This window comes from Lepisma saccharinum, chromosome 5 (genome assembly GCF_977018435.1).
Source record: "Lepisma saccharinum chromosome 5, izLepSacc3.1, whole genome shotgun sequence".
Lineage (NCBI taxonomy): Eukaryota > Metazoa > Arthropoda > Insecta > Zygentoma > Lepismatidae > Lepisma > Lepisma saccharinum.
Window position 1 is genome coordinate 88,072,381 of NC_139233.1, and position 18,069 is coordinate 88,090,449.

The window sequence follows — 18,069 nt, forward strand, 5'->3', positions numbered from 1 at the left end:
AACGAAAGCGGCCAGGAGGCCCGATATCGCCTTTGGACGTATTGCAACCGACCGGAAGTGACCACGAGACCCGATATCTCCTTTGGACGTATTGCAATAATCGAACGAAAGGGGCAGTAGGGCCGATATCTCCGTTGGACGTATTGCAACCGACCGGAAGTGACCACGAGACCCGATATCTCCTTTGGACGTATTGCAATAATCGAACGAAAGGGGCCAGGAGGCCCGATATCTTCTTTGGACGTATTGCAACCGACCGGAAGTGACCACGAGACCCGATATCTCCTTTGGACGTATTGCAACCGACCGGAAGTGACCACGAGACCCGATATCTCCTTTGGACGTATTGCAATAATCGAACGAAAGGGGCCAGGAGCCCGATATCTCCTTTGGACGTATTGCAACCGACCGGAAGTGACCACGAGACCCGATATCTCCTTTGGACGTATTGCAATAATCGAACGAAAGGGGCCAGGAGGCCCGATATCTCTTTTGGACGTATTGCAACCGACCGGAAGTGACCACGAGACCCGATATCTCCTTTGGACGTATTGCAATAATCGAACGAAAGGGGCCAGGATGCTACGCCTCATTCGTGGGTAAGATAATGTAAGGCAAAGCTCCACTTTATTGGGCGCCACTAATGCTACCAACTTATGTAATGCCCGACGTTGGGCGCCACTAATGCTACCAACTTATGTATGACTCACGTTAGGAGCGCCAGTAATGCTACGCCCCTTGTGAGTACGTACTTACATGTTATTTACCACGGCTACAGATATCTTAATCTCAGGGGATAGGTTCTTTGTTTGAGAATTCCAAATAAGAAAGCGTTTTATAGCCAAGAGGATATAGTTAAATGCGGATCTATATTCTGAGAACTATACAAAATACAGAGAAAAATATATAGAGACATTGAAATATATCGAAAATTTACATCGGTTACATTCTTCTTGAAAGGAAATCTTCTTCTTTCTCTTCGTAATTATGGAAAGGCTTCTTCTTCTTCTCTCTCTTGATTATAGAATAGGCTTCTACTTCTTTGATTATGGAAAAAGCTTCTTCTTCTTTTCCTCTTTTGATTATGGAAATAAGCTTCCTCTTCTTTAATTATGGAAAAGGTTTCTTCTTCTTTTCTTCTTTGATTATGGAAAAGGCTTCTTCTTCTTTTCTTCTTTGATTATGGAAAAAGCTTCTTCTTCTTTTCCTTTTGATTATCGAATAGGCTTCTTCTTCTTTTGATTATAGAAAAGACTTCTTTTATTATTTCTTCTATATATAAGAAATCTAGTTGCGTCGTCTCGCTTCCTTTTCTTTATGCCCTATATATGTTTTCTTTCCCTTTCCCCGTTTCTTTGGCAAACGATACAAGCTATACTTATATAAAGGAGTAGGGTCGACTAAACTGACACTAGCGCCACCTCCTATGTAACGACCAAAAGGGGATAACCAGGATCGCTAATAAAAAGCGCTGCCAATGGCCCAGTGCGACTAATAAAAGAGCGCAACCGAAAAGTGCTTCGGGGCGTCTAATTTGACACAGCGCCACCGGGGACAAACATCGAAAACACTGACGATGTTCTCCTCGTCAGGAAAATCAAAAGAGATAGATTTCTGAATTCGGTAACATTATCGTATGGGTGAAACGGATTCCTTCAAATTTCCTTCAAATTTACAGGAGAAAGTACTTACGGAAATCATTTTCTTGAGCGTTTTGGAAGTTCCTGAATGTAGATTTGATCCATTTTAATGTGAATGCGTGTTGTTTTCTGCGAAAATCTCTGTCCGACACGCTGTTTCTGCTCCCGCCATTTGCTTTTTGCATGAGAGTGCAATGTTCCGTGTGTTAAGACGATGCAACCCCGTAGCCAGTGTTTCAGCCTCGCCGTGTTTTCACTAGAACCACCTGTCGAGTTCGGAACAAGCCATTTTTCCCGAATGGGTGTCACTTATCGCACAACATTGTAGCAACATTGTGTTCCGACGTCACAGGAGAGAGCTGTTTTTACAATTTTTCTTTGTATTTATGCTAATGGAACCTAACCTAACAGGCCTAACCTAACCACGTAGGCATTCCTCGTCTGACGTCAATATTCAAGGTTGCAAGATTGTTGTGCGTAAAGGAAGAGAATTAACGAATTACGAAAGAAAGATGGTTCCGACCCGAATGGGTGTCACTTATCGCACAACACTGTAGCAACATTGTGTTCTGACGTCATAGGAAAGATCTTTTTCATGTTAGGCAATACAAGCTAACGCGTCTCTTAGCGAAAATAATAATTTTTCTTTGTATCTATGCTAATGGAACCTAACCCAACAGGCCTAACCTAACCACGTAGGCATTCCTCGTCTGACGTCAATATTCAAGGTTCGCCGTGTTTTCACTAGCACGAGAGCACATAACCAATTTCGAAAGAAAGATGGTTCCGACCCGAATGGGTGTCACTTATCGCACAACACTCTAGCAACATTGTGTTCTGACGTCACAGGAGAGACCTTTTTCATGTTAGGCAATACAAAGGTAACGCGTCTCTTAGCGAAAATATTATTTTTTCTTTGTATTTATGCTAATGGAACCTAACCTAACAGGCCTAACCTAACCACGTAGGCATTCCTCGTCTCACGTATGACGTCTGACGTCAATATTCAAGGTTGGAAGGAAGAGAATTACGAAAGAAAGATGGTTCCGACCCGAATGGGTGTCACTTATCGCACAAGACTGTAGCAACATTGTGTTCTGACGTCACAGGAAATTTTTTTTCATGTTAGGCAATACAAAGGTAACGCGTCTATTAGCGAAAATATTATTTTTTCTTTGTATTTATGCTAATGGAACCTAACCTAACAGGCCTAACCTAACCACGTAGGCATTCCTCGTCTGACGTCAATATTCAAGGTTGCAAGATGGTTGTGCGTAAAGGAAGAGCATTAACAAATTACGAAAGAAAGATGGTTCCGACCCGAATGGGTATCACTTATCGCACAACACCCTAGCAACATTGTGTTCTGACGTCACAGGAGAGACCTTTTTCATGTTAGGCAATACAAAGGTAACGCGTCTCTTAGCGAAAATATTATTTTTTCTTTGTATTTATGCTAATGGATCCTAACCTAACAGGCCTAACCTAACCACGTAGGCATTCCTCGTCTGACGTCAATGTTCAAGGTTGCAAGAGTGTTGTGCGTAAAGGAAGAGCATTAACGAATTGCGAAAGAAAGATGGTTCCGAATTGCGAAAGGAAGATGGTTCCGAATTGCTGTTTATGTACAATGAACGTGGTAAATCGCAAGGTTATTTCACAAGTTCTACACGTAAATGCGACGTATTAGCATAATTTCAAATAGGGGCACGAAAGTAGATATTTTCCGGTGAACGAGGTTGCACCACTGCATAAATCGACAAAACACTCTCAGAACGCCCCCTAAACCAGTATGCTATCACGGCCATACTGTGTTACAGATTCGAAACAACAAGTAACAGTAAGTACTCGTAAATAGAGAAAATAAACATTATCTTAGTTAGAAATGCATTATTTCGCCTTAAGAAATGTTCCGCAACACGTTAGCAATGTAAAGAAGTCCGAAATATATGATTCGTAGGTGTTTCACCCATACGATAATAGTACCCTGAATTCATTCGTTTACTTAATAACTTTCCTAAACGTTTCATATGCGACTATATTCTTTATTATTTTAATTTACTATATACAACATTCTATTTACTTCTTCTATATTATTTACTCTTCTTTTATATATTTCTCAATTTACTATAATATATGTAATCCCTCTTCTCCGCACCTAGTTTGTACAATGAGCTCTGCTCTTCTTTATATGGCGTGCTGCCATCTATCGTCGCTTCCGAGAAACCATTACTCCTTGCAACTTTCATTGTGTCATCGAAACTGGCACGTGACAAGGATTCCCGATATCTCCTTTGGGCGTATTGCAATAATCGAACGAAAGAGGCTAGGAGGCCCGATATCTCCTTTGGACGTATTGCAACCGACCTGAAGTGGCATAGAGTCACGATATCTCCTTTCGACGTATTGCAATCGAACGAAAGCGGCCAGGAGACCCGATATATCCTTTCGACGTATTGCAACTGACCGGAAGTGACCACGATACCCGATATCTCCTTTGGACGTATTGCAACCCACCGGAAGTGGTCACGAAACCCGATATCTCCTTTGGACGTATTGCAATAATCATACGAAAGCGGCCAGGGGGCCCGATATCGCCTTTGGACGTATTGCAACCGAACGGAAGTGACCACGAGACCCGATATCTCCTTTGGACGTATTGCAACCGACCTGAAGTGGCATATAGTCACGATATCTCCTTTGGACGTATTGCAATTGAATGAAAGCCGCCAGGAGGCCCGATATCTCCTTTGGACGTATTGCAACCGACCGGAAGTGACCACGAGATCCGATATCTCCTTTGGACGTATTGCAACCGACCGGAAGTGTCCACGAGACCCGATATCTCCTTTGGACGTATTGCAACCGACCGGAAGTGGTCACGAGACCCGATATCTCCTTTGGACGTATTGCAATAATCGAACGAAAGCGGCCAGGAGGCCCGATATCTCCTTTGGACGTATTGCAAACGCCCGGAAGTGACCACGATACCAGATATCTCCTTTGGACGTATTGCAACCGACCGGAAGTGGTCACGAGACCCGATATCTCCTTTGGACGTGTTGCAATAATCGAACGAAAGCGGCCAGGAGGCCCGATATCTCCTTTGGACGTATTGCAACCGACCTGAAGTGGCATAGAGTCACGATATCTCCTTTCGACGTATTGCAATCGAACAAAAGCGGCCAGGAGACCCGATATCTCCTTTGGACGTATTGCAACCGACCGGAAGTGACCACGAGACCCGATATCTCCTTTGGACGTATTGCAACCGACCGGAAGTGGTCACGAGACCCGATATCTCCTTTGGACGTATTGCAATAATCGAACGAAAGCGGCCAGGAGGCCCGATATCTCCTTTGGACGTTTTGCAACCGACCGAAAGTACCACGAGACCCGATATCTCCTTTGGACGTATTGCAACCGACCTGAAGTGGCATAGAGTCACGATATCTCCTTTCGACGTATTGCAATCGAATGAAAGGGGCCAGGAGGCCCGATATCTCCTTTGGACTTATTGCAACCGACCCGAAGTGGTCACGAGACCCGATATCTCCTTTGGACGTATTGCAATAATCGAACGAAAGCCGCCAGGAGGCCCGATATCTCCTTTGGACGTATTGCAACCGACCGGAAGTGACCACGAGACCCGATATCTCCTTTGGACGTATTGCAACCGACCGGAAGTGGCCACGTGACGCGATATCTCCTTTGCACGTATTGCAATAATCGAACGAAAGTAACCAGGAGCTACGATATCTCCTTTGGACATATTGCAGTCAGCTGAAAGTGGCGAAGATACCCTATATTGTGTTTGGCTGGACGATGTGGTTCTGTATAATTTTTTGAAAACTAAATTTTGTGTTACATGTATTTTTTATAATTCTAATTATACATTATATGATATATTTTTCTTTCTTTAAACTTCTGATACGATATTTACGTTAGCCGTATTGCACTAAAATTTCTTATTTTTTATCAGTACATGCTTTGATAGGTATATTTTTCTATTCCTTTTGATAACAAGCAATTAATGAAATTTCTTTGATGCTTACAACTATTGTCTATGGAAAATCCTTCATCCTTTGACATAGGCGGAGTTCTGGAGGGGCCAGGGGGGCCTGGCCTCCAAATTAAAAAGACTAAAAAATTAACACATGATTAAGTTCAGTTACTACAATTTTTTTTATTAGGCAATACCGCAAATCTTGACGTTCTAGAAACTCTGAAGCCAAAGGCCTGCTTTCAGCTATAAAATCGTTTTATTTCATTATATGTTTATCAGTATTTTCTGAATATTTCCCCTCATAAATGTTTTTTTTCCCAGTCCCTTCAGAAAATTGATACCTCAATAGCTCAAAGTTCCAGTGTAGCCAACGGAGTGATTATTGTGCTTGAGTCTCAGCGAAACGAAAACACTTGGGACAGAAAATGGACAAAGAATTAGGTCTAAACATTTTTGAAGGTGGAGGTGAGATGAAAGAAGGTACAAATCCAATACGGCCTAGACTGATATTAAACAAATTAGATTCTTATCTCGTTTGTTCTTCAGTAGGCCAGAGAACCAGAGAAGAGACATCTGCTGAAACACTTTCTACATTTCAAAGTGAAGAAACTGGAAGAAAAAATACAAGTGTGATATTTTTTTATCCATTGCTGGATATTTTGATTGGCGAACTGAAAAGAAGATTTAATGGTGAAACTTTGGAAGTTGCTGAAGCCAGTGAAAAATTTATTCGTCTGGATGACGTTTCATTGAGATTTACTCTATTCCTGGTATTGACACAACAATGTTGAAGGCACAAATGATCATTTTAAGAAATGTAATGGAAAGTTCAGGTTTGAGTTTGATAAGTGCGTCTTTGAAGTTGTTCTAAAGATAGTGGACACAGTTTTGAGCAAACATACAGAATCATACACGAATTTTAGCATTCTTCTGGAAATTGCTCTTACCCTGCTATCAAATAGTGCCACTTGCGAGAGGACATTTTCTGCTATGAGGCGAATCCTCAACTGGTTGCGTTGCACAATGGGTCAAGGCAGATTGAACAATTTAATGATTTAATAATCTGAACCATATGTTGTTAAAATAATTAACGTAGACGATTTGATTGATGTGTACAGTTTGAAGAAAGAAAAACGTAAAATGACTTTGTGTTGAGTCAACAGTTACTGTTGAGGCATCAAAATAACTTTTCAATTTAATTTTTCTAAAATTTCTGAAGCTTACTATTGTACCGTAACTTTTTAAAAGTAATACGAGTATTGTATCAATAAAAAAATAATGAAATGCAAAATGCAATAATCGTACTGTTTTGCTTCTTTTAAAACTAACAACCAATGTACTAATTAATATTTGTTTACTTAAGCGACGAAATTTAATATTTTCAAATCTAAAAGGCCTAAAATTCCGTTTTTAAGTTTTTTTTTATTTTCGGGGAAAGGCCTCCGGACCCCTTATAAACTAGGGGATATTCAATAACCCTCAGGTACATCATATGCTTCTCCCAGGGTCTGCCCCCCCCCCCCAAAGCAAAAGCTCAAACTCCGTCCATGCCTTTGAACTTTGCATTTTCTAAACTTTTGGCTTAAAATTTGACATTTCCCTCTTTGTTCTTAACAACAATTCTGAATAAGTCTTGCTTATAACACTGGTGAGTGCTTCTGCCATTTAGTGGAAGAAATCTAAAAGTGTCAAAATCGAGAATAGGTTCTGAATTGGAATATTGTGTAGTCTCTGTGGCGTCATGTTTATGAATTGCAGTAAGTATAAGTTTGATAAATTCGTTTAGCAGCTAAACATAAACAAGCGATTGAAAGAAACAAACTATTAAACTATACTATGTACTACTTCTCACACTTTTGGTAAGCGAGCAGTGACGGCGCCAGCCTGAAATAGGTGGGGGGGGGGGAGGGGGCTACAGATTTCGGAGTCAAATTCTTGGGGGCCTAACTTATACCGGCAAAAAGGTATTTACGTAATACTTTACTACGGTATAATTTTACCATGACAGTCAGGCCCACTGCATCTTGTTCCAGGCACGAAATCTTTTATGGGCCTCCCAGATGGTGCAGTGGTAGCGTCGTCGTCTTGTAATCAAGGTGACCCGGGTTCGACACCCGGTGGAGGCACATAGTGGTTCGGATCCCACTTTAACTGTAGGTCCAGTTTCGATTAGCCTTACTGTGCATAAAATGGACTTAAAACACCAATTCAATCAATCAATCACGAAATATTTTATGTCAAATAAAATGCAATAGTTACAGTGTTTACTTTTCCTAAGCCATTATTGAGTGGAATAATATCACAGACTTACTATTTATATGAACAATACAAAATACGCCATAAGAATTACAATTATTAACTCGCTGCATACACATATAAATACTACACGCAACACTATTTCCATGTAGAGTTTGAGTATTTTTTTGTCAAAATGAGAAAAAAAACAGCAAAAAACTACGATAAGGTAAGTCTGTTTTTATGAGCAGTTTCAGCCTTGTTTAAACCCAAAGATCTTGCAAGCTCTTTCTCAAAGGGCTGAATAGATAGAGCACTCAACCTCTCGTTACCAATTCGATTACTAAGGTAACCTTTGATTTGTCGCAAGCAGCCGTTGATGGGGCATGCACATTTCAATAACACAAATCTTATAAAGTTCGTAAAAGGTAATTTTGAATGTTTCAACTATTGAAAGCAGCTGCTGAAGTTCCTTTCCGCCTCATAGTATGCCACAATTCTAAACTAAACTGTCCATATCGCAACAGAAGGCAGCGGCGAAAGATAGCAAGATAGCAGCTTTTCGTGATTCAGATATTATTTTCTCTGTCATGATGAAATATCTTACGTTTTCTTGTTCAGCGATTGGAATTCAGAAGTTAGGGCTAAAATAGGGAGGATGCGAGAAATACCATCCACTTAGGAGGTGCCAGTCTCAAGTTACAGAAACATTTTCACTACAAATTCACTCCACTAGGAGACAAATAAATATATTTACATAAAAGTAACGAATATTGCAACTCTTGCAATAGGCATTTTGATTAGTGAAAATAACTGCTGAAGATAATAATTTTATTGCAGAATATATTATACTACATAAATACTGCTCAGAATTGGATCAATAGTTTTAGATGTGCTTCAAAGATTGATTCTACTCCACTGAATCAAATTTGCGAATATGACGTTAGTTACTGTAGAAATAATATTTTCTAACCTCACAAATGATGCGAGCAATAATATTACCCAAGCAACTGGGGCTTGCTAATTCTGGCCAAGTTCCGGCGATTGCGGTCCAGGGACACGACGCCTAGCAAGATGAGCCCTGGAGGGGGTTGAACGATGCACTTTTGTCCTGTAAGAGGGGAGACCTCTTTTGTAGTAGTCCTGGATAGTCTTCTGGCCGTGACGTAAGGGGAGGTCACAGCCTGCTGGAGCACTCTGGGAGTCTGGAATCACATCCTTCATGGGGCGCCGAATCCGCCCGTGAAAGTCCATGAATAAATCTGGGCCTCAGTTGGTTGCGAGGTGACACGAACATAGGTTAGCGTGTAGGAGAGAGAAGTTAGTAAAAACAAGACAGGTGATACCTGTTCAGTCATGAGGGGGGGGGGGTCTATAAACTTTATAAATATAAAAGGGGTTTAAACGGATAAGGAAAACAATTATTCGACGGGAGGAGGGAGAATAAAAACAATTGAACGTTCTGTCGAAGGGAGTCGAAAACATATACAGGAGACCACAAGGTCAGTCTATTAAAATGAAGGCTTATAACGTTTGTTGAAAATACTCAACCGAGACGTGCAGGAGGGGTTTCAAACATGAAAACTGTAAGCGAAACTCAAAACATGTATCGCGACTCGCACGTAGACGGTTACCACGGGATTTAATCGGAAGACGCCGGTTGGTTCCGGGTTCGATAACAGTAATACAGGAAATATCCTGTTAACGCCGCATTCCAAAAAAATAAAATAAAAACTGTAATTGGGAGGTTGGAAACTAAAATGTCATGGAGTGGAATATCGCGATTGCGGGAATTATTCAACTGCTGTAGCGCCAGCGTCATGTCAGCCCAGTTCGAAAAAAACTAGGCCCGTAAAGTTAACAGACTCGTCCGTAAACATTTTAACCGGTCGGGGTTCTATGTACGCGTCGGCCATAGGGCGAGTGTGCATAATTTCATCGTCAAAAATGAGTTGGTCAAATTGACTGTAATTCAAGAAAACAGTGTGACCGGGAAGTACTTCAATAGTGCGACGTGTATGGATTTTACCGTTAAGAAGCTGGGAGGAAATGAATTTACCAATACCGGCTGCAAGTATGTCGTGGCGTGACCGGGTTTTACGGAGCTCGGGGCCAGAGTGAGACTTGATCTCCATGGCACATCCCTCCGTGGAATTAGTATCCACTAAGTAAATTTACATGCACTGGCGACAATTTCCACAAAACGGGGCGCGCCATTCTGCATCACCCTGTATGTCAATTCCGGGATTCGAACACGGGACCATGACCCTGCTGATAGGATCGCAAATTAATTGCACGGTACATCGGAGAAATCGCGTCCAAGGTGTGCAAGGGGGTCTCTAGTATATATATATTGATATTGATATTTATTGATATTGGTACGAGCCTTTCGGCTGTGCGTATCTTACAATATTGTTACATAAACACCCCGACCCTAAACATGCACCCCCTTTATCATACATTCAGAAACATTTATAAACAGAAACATTTGGAAAATAATTACATACTATGTACATATATAAATAGCAATGTGGTCCTCTTCTTACATTTGAGATTGTTCATTTTTACAACACTACATTACACGCTCCACCTATGCTTGAGCCCCTGCTGTTCCATACCCTTCACTTTCACTGACTCCTTGCAGCATTTTCCTGCGCTCCCTCCAAACTGCATGTAAATAGGAGCCCAGGGCTTTGATATTTACATTCGTTATACCACTCCTCTCCTCCCTACATATAGCCTGGATGGTCTGCTCAATGCTGTCCCTTGCACTGTCCCCCATTTGCGTTGTCTGAGGGGTGCCGACCAAACACACTCGTGTAGGATGTGAGCCCTCGTCTCCTCTTCGCCGCATAACGTGCAGATGGCACGACCGTCCGGCCCCTTGAGTTTGTGTTGCCTCCACCCCTAGCAGGAACCAGGCGAATCCACTTCTTTGCTGGTACGTACACGTATCAATGTATCGTTTTCTACCCCCATTCCACCCACACCCCTGGCGGTTGTGCGGCGACGAGCGTTACCTTTCCCCTACATTCTGCCATGATGTCTTGCCTGCTACTGTCCACCAACCTTTCCCTTATGATTTGCAACATCCCAGTTTCGCACCTCCCGCCCCTCACCTCTTCCCGCAGTTCCCCCAGACCCATTCTGTACAAGTCGTCCTTAATCCCATTTGCCCAGTGGCGTGCGAACCCTTCCTCAATCTGAACTCGCAGACACTGTTCTTTCAGCGAGTCTCCGGCCCCTTGTTCCAGCTTCATCCAGTACTTGAAGCATCTCATCCTCGCTTCGACATCCTCCCTATGTTTTCCCATATCCCTCAGGGCGCCACACGTGCTTGCACTCGTGCTGGTTCCCAGTATTTGTTTTAAAAACCGCGCTTGTATCTGATTTGCTACTCGCCCTCCTACCCTCCCCCATAGTTCCGTGCCGTAAAATAGGGTTGCTTTCACCGTTGCTTCATAAATTTGGTCCAGCAATCTCACACTGACTGTAGGGACTTTCCGTTGCAGTCGCTCTACCTTGCCCAGCCCATAACAAGCTTTTCCCTTTCTGCCTTCGATGTGCTTTGTCCACTCCCCTGCCATACTCAGCGTGATGCCTAAATAGGTGAAACGTTTGACCCTTTCAAGCTCGGAATCCCCATAGGTCCAACGCTCCTTTGGTGCGAAAACATAACCTTTCTTGAACGCCATTATTTTAGTTTTTCGTGTATTTACCTTCAACTTCCATGTTGTGCAATATTGTTTAAGTCTGTTCAATCCCCGCTGTAACCCCTGTACTTCGTTTGATATTAAAACGAGATCATCAGCATAGAGAAGCATTGGTATCGGTGTCCCAACTATCTCCGGTGTTTCAGCTCCTTCTTCTCCCACGAAGCTAGCAACGTCATTAATAAAAAGAATGAAAAGTAAAGGTGAAAGTATGCATCCCTGCTTGACGCCTACCGTGCTCTCGTGCTGCCCAGACACCACCCCCTGCCCACATTTGACACAAAATTACCTCTGTACATATTCACTAGCGTATTAATCATTCTAGCCGAAACCCCCATGTCCCATAACTTCCCCCATAGCATTTGCCTATTGATAGAGTCAAACGCCTTTTCAAAGTCAACAAAACAGCAATATAATTTCCCCCTTTTCTCGTTTAATTTGCTTTGAATCAGTGTGTTCAGGACAAACAAATTATATCTACAGTGCTATAATTGGACCTGAAACCAGCCTGCAGGGGGGTCAGTTTATCAAGTAGGAGATGAAAGGAATTCGAATCGACGTCATATGTGATCAAGTAGACATTGGCCAGGGCGTAAAACAACCCAACATCAGTGGTGTACAGTGTGGTTTTAAATTGGGGGTGCCCTTGAATAAAAATGCGAAGCCAAGTCGGGGTAAGAATATGGTATGATAATTTATTTAAAGACAATTCCATAATTAAGAAGTCGAGGCGCTCAAACAGCTGAGAAGCCTGCATCATTGCCAAAATATGCTTTTCCTCTGTGTGTATATATATATCACAAAATTTGTTAATAAGTTCGTCTTGTAGTTCCAGAACGGACGTTTCAAAATTAGCAAAATGTCATGTTCTTTACTAAAGGCTTTGACTTGAATCTTTTTCATGAATTTTATTTCCTCGGCAATCGCGTGTTGATTATCCGCCAGTGTCTGGATGGATGCTTGCAGATGGTGGATTGAAAATGAATTTAAAACACTCAGTCCGGCGGTGAACAAGTTTAAAAGGTTAAAAATAATTGAACGTTTTTCCCTTGAATGTACTGATCCATTCGACAAGGGCACTCCGCAGTTCGGCCGAAAATCTCCGACGGTGAATCTACATGGAAAATACTGCGAGACATAATGCAGGTAAGATTCAATCTTTCCCGCGAGCTGTTTTGAATCTGAGTCCAGCGAGAACAATTCTGAGGGTTTTGAGTGCGGATATTTATATCGAGGTGTACATTGACTGTCGTAAAGACGTGTTCGTACGTGTGGACCATTAGTGCCTGTTTTTCGTAATAAAGACCGAGGGATTCGAAGAAGAGGTCACTATCCTCGGAAGTATGCAGAGCCGAAAGCGAGGGAGAGACAAACAGGAAGAGAAGGGACATGAAAAAAAAATAGGTAGGGGGGGTCGATCCCATGATCGCGAGTGTGAAACGAAGCAGAAAGAAAATGCATCAGTCAGTGAAAATCATAGAAAAATCGTGCGAACTGTTGCTCGCTGTGCGAACAGTGCTGGAGATGTAAATTAACACCTAGATTTATGATTGGCTCGAAATTAAAACATCAGCAACATTATGCGGGGGGGAGGGAACGTATGCGCCATCGCCTGATCAAGGCTAGAAATTGTGAACCTAATCAGACGGCAAAAGACAGCGGTCAAACATGGACCCCCTTGGTCCTTTGTTATCGTCCTTCTTCCCCGAGCTGTCTTCCTGGAGTCAACTACGGGCCCTATATGTTATGGCAGAGGCGTCACCTGCCATGTTCCGGGCGGTGCAAACTGTATTAGGGGACAGGGAAGGAGGGAGTCACCACCCTATTCGCGCAGTGACGGACGTCGAGCGGGAGCAAGCGCGCCTACGCCGACACATCCGGTGGCTGCGTTATCCCCCCTTCCCAGTGAGCCGACGAGGGCTCCTGAGGTGGAGGCGGACACGCCGCTATACCATGCAGCGGCTAGTGCGGTGGCTCCTTGCCCTGAATGGGATTTGGATTTTCTGCCGCCAGTGGGGAATCACAGAGGTCGGACGTCCCCGTCCCGATTAGCCGAGAAGGACGCCTAAGTTGAACCCTTTCAGCTTCGTGCAAAACGGCCCTTTTCAGGGCCACCAATACTATTTGGAAAGGACTATTGTCACTCTAAAACCGAAGGCAAGAAGTATTGGTACTCTGGAGACGGAGTACCGGGCGACAAGGGAAACAATTAAACTATAAAGAGAAAAGAGAGAGAGAAAAAAGGTGGCGTAAATACGAATAATAAAAATAAAAGGGGTCTGAAATGAATCCAAAACACAGGGGCAATAAGGCGATATGGATGATCCTTCACAACGGCGTAAATGCTATGGGTAATAAGAGTCGTTGCGATTAGGCAAAGGTATCGGTTTAAGCGACGCTTGATGCTGGGAATGGGACCTGTTGTAGATCCCCGTACGGGCGAGCGTAGGAAATGAACGAAGGAAATATAATGTCGGATGCCCGGAATCGTGAGGTTCCGGTAGAACAACTGATGCTGTCGCGAGTTAAGAATGTCTATTTAAAAAGATAAATAACTGACCCTAGTAAAAATAAACGATAGGCTATGTGTAAAATAGATAATGGTCAGGCCTATATGTTGAAGCCGGGGAGGGTGCACGTAATGTAATCACAAAAGGAATGAAAGTATTAAAAATTACAAAAGAAATGATACCAGAAAAAAAAGGAAATGGATGGGGGGGATGTTGTTAATTCTACAAAAAGATTGTTTATGGGAAAACAAGGTTTATTTAAGGCATCTGTAAGTTGGTACGGCGGCTAGATATTGCCCCTCACAACGGTGTAAAATAAGGCCAATATTTTAAGGGTTCGTCGGGGTACCAAGGGGACGTTACCAGCGACGTTTTGCCATTGAGTGGAGGCGTACAAAATAAACAAGGGAAGATATGGTTAACGTTCATAAGGGCCGTCCTTTGTAAAAACTCTGGGGGAATAATGTGCGTTGACGTTGGTTTAAAATGCGAGATTTTATTGTGGCTGACTTGAAAGGAGAAGATGAATTAATAAATTACAGGTTGTAAATTTAATGTGCCGAGAATTAAAATACGTAAAATAATTGGCTGCTTGCCACTAGAAGGGAGCGTGGAAGTTATAAATAACTGAAACATAATGTAAACGGTACCGCCAAAGGGCGGGTTATTTCGTCGTGGCTAGCCAAGGGAACCGTTTTGTGACTGTCGCCAAAAGGATTACCCCAAACGCTAATTCCATGGGATTAACGTAAGAAACTTCGGAAGGGAAATGGCTGATCCCGTAAGATCCAATCCTTGTATCAAAAACGCTATTCAAACAGAAAAAAGAGAGCGAGAGAGAGAGAGAGAGAGAAAATATATATATATATCGGCACGGATCAATTGAATAAACGGCTGTCAACTGTCAAGGAAAAACAACCAAAGGGGTGCCCCGTAACCTTAGAATGTAATGTTCGAAGTATAGCACCATTCCACGAGATGAACGTTAAAAACCCAATGTGAATTATCCGCTTCCATAACTTTGTATTGAAGTATATGAAAAAAACACTCGGTTCTTAGAAAGTGAACGGATAGGAAATGGTCCCCTGGTTTACGGTGAGCAATTATTACGGAACCCGGGTACAGAATGCAGGCTGTCAAAAGGATACTCGGCTCTGTTGGTCGTAATTTGAGTCAGGAATTCCGGAACCTAAGCGGAACGTGAGTTTCTCAGGCGCATGCGAGGTCCGAAGTCCAGAATGCTGCTCGCGACATTTTGTTCATAACTCGTCTCGAGCGAAGTTGGTTCCTTGGCGTGGAAAGCTCGTGAGTGTTTCTAGAACTAGAACGCGATGGCTGGCAACACTGACTTTGGCGATAAAGAATCCGCGCTAGAGAGATAGAAAGATATCTCGGTCGCGAAGGACAGATCACCGAGCAGGTACCTATGGGGGGGGGGGGGGCTGCGCCACGGAGGGTGCACAGTCGGATTCCGGGTGCACGAAGTCGCCAGTGTCGTTGGAATACACGAGCGGTGAGAAATCCCAGACTACAGTGCCTTGAATAATGTAGTGTGGAAAATGGACGGTTTTGGCCTCTCTGGCAGGTTCAACTCAGAAAGGATACCGCTATAGGCGCTGGTGTTGGTTCCGGTGCTTGGTATTCGTCTGCTTATAATGGAAGTAAATGGAGTTTTCGCTGCAACGTCTGATTATTTTACATGAAGCATTTCTATGAATGTGATAATTGCTATGATATTTGGTACAGTGGTCGCGAAGATATTAACGAACATTCTAGATAGTCGACCACGTCCTGTTATCGTCATACTTTCGTTAATAATACGGGAGAAAAAATACGCGTGGAATGTTCTTGGCAACTAAATTCTTGTGTATGAATTAGGTTCATTATTATTATTCATCACAATTTCTTTTAAAGATATACACACTGAAGCATTTGTATTTTTTATATTTACTGTATCTTTTCTTCCGCTTTAATCTAATCGCGGCGATGATGATAATGATGATTGCATGAAACGTCAAGGGGAACCCCACAAAACTTTCTTAGTGCCATCGACATGAGTGTAAGGAAACTTTCAAACCAATGGGACAAGCGACACGGGATGTTCACACTGTCACACTAGTGACACACACTTCCAGACTGTAAAATAGCATTCATTGCACATGAGGGTCCAAACAGCAAACGACACGTTCATATGGCGTATTCGCGTCCTACTTGTTACTTCGGTCGGAAAGCTCCTTAAAGGAAGGGTGCTCAGACCGAAGCGACGCGCTACAGAGGGAGTTCCCAACTAACTGACAAGCGACATTCATTCTATTTGCAAGCGTTCGCTGCTAATTGTGCGAACAACAGATAGGGATACGATAAACCGCACATTACAACAACAGATCTAGGCGACACGATAAGCCACACGTGTCGCTTTGTCACTTTTGCGTCTCTCAAACTGGGCCATTTCCTCAATAGCTTGCAACATGTTGCCGTGGGTTGTTGTTCGCGCATGCACGATGCAATGAGTGACTTGCTTTAGGGAAATTCCGCACCAAAGCGACAAGCGGCACGCGACACTTATCGCTTGAGGATTTCACCAACAGAACGCTGACCTGTGCTTCCCGTCATGCCGCTACGATGTGAAATGTTGCTCTTGATTGGCTCGTTTCCAAGCAACATGTGTAGCTTCGGTTTGAAAGTTGCCTTGAACCGAAGGACCCGTGTCGCTTTGGTGTGAAATCCTCCTATCGTTTGTCGCGTGTCGCTTTGGTGTAAAATCTCCTTGAGGAAACGGTGCAGTCAGAGCTTGTGTCCCTATGGTTCGAAAGGATGCATTGATTACGGACTGCTCGCTTCCAGGCGACACTTGTGGTTTGTCGCCTCGGTATGAAATATCTCTCAGGATACTATTTATATTCTAATAACATAGAAAAATAAAACTCTAGTACACAATCCAACACCTGACGTACGGAATCACTTTGCGATGTTTCTTCTTGTGTTACGCATGCTATTTATTTATTAATTTTATTTTACTTTTCTTTCCAAATTAATGCCGTTTCGTGACTGCAAATCACTACACAAATATAACTGTTTCCATCAATTCACGTACCTCATTTCCAGACAAACAAATCTACACAATATATTCCAAAAACTAACTGTATAGGAATGTGTTCTTGTTTTCATTATTTGGTTTTGATGATGTGGGTTGGATTGCTTTTGTTCTCAAGAGATGGCGTGTGTGGTCCGTGTGTCAGCTGTTTGCGTGGGCGCCAAGTAAAAGAAAGACGGTTAGTGAGAGAGAAGCATCATGGCGCGAATCGCGATAACCACAGCTGGACATTACTAAGAACATACGTCGTCTAAAGTGATTAGAATTGCCTTTCAGTGATACTTCATGGTAGTTAGTGCATTACAGGTAGAAAATAGATGTCTCAAAAAAAAAAAAAAAAAAAAAAAAAAAAAAAAAAAAACATGGCGCGAATCGCGATAACCACAGCTGGACATTACTAAGCACATACGTCGTCTAAAGTGATTAGAATTGCCTTTCAGTGATACTTCATGGTAGTTAGTGCATTACAGGTAGAAAATAGATGTCTCAAAAGAATCAGCGTGTGCATTTGTGATTGTGTTTTCTTACAAGAATCAACGCAACTCCAACATTTTTATGGTCCTCCAAGCCTTGGATGTCTTACATCTACCTGACTTTGTGAACTGTAAACTTTGTGGTGAACGGTGTGTTCTAGTTTTGCATTGACATAGCGTGGTCCAGTTGTGTGGATTCGTGTCTCAAGAACTGAACGTTTCGTGCGGGTGGCAGAAGGGACATTCCGGAATCTCGATACTAAATTTATTGCGTAGCAAGCATATTCAGAAGGCGGGGAAGGAAATCAGCTGATTCTTCGTGCGAGCAGTGCAGCAGTGTTTCCAACCGGCGAGACGATTGTGTGTCCAACATCGGCAACGCTGAAGTTTGCAGGTAA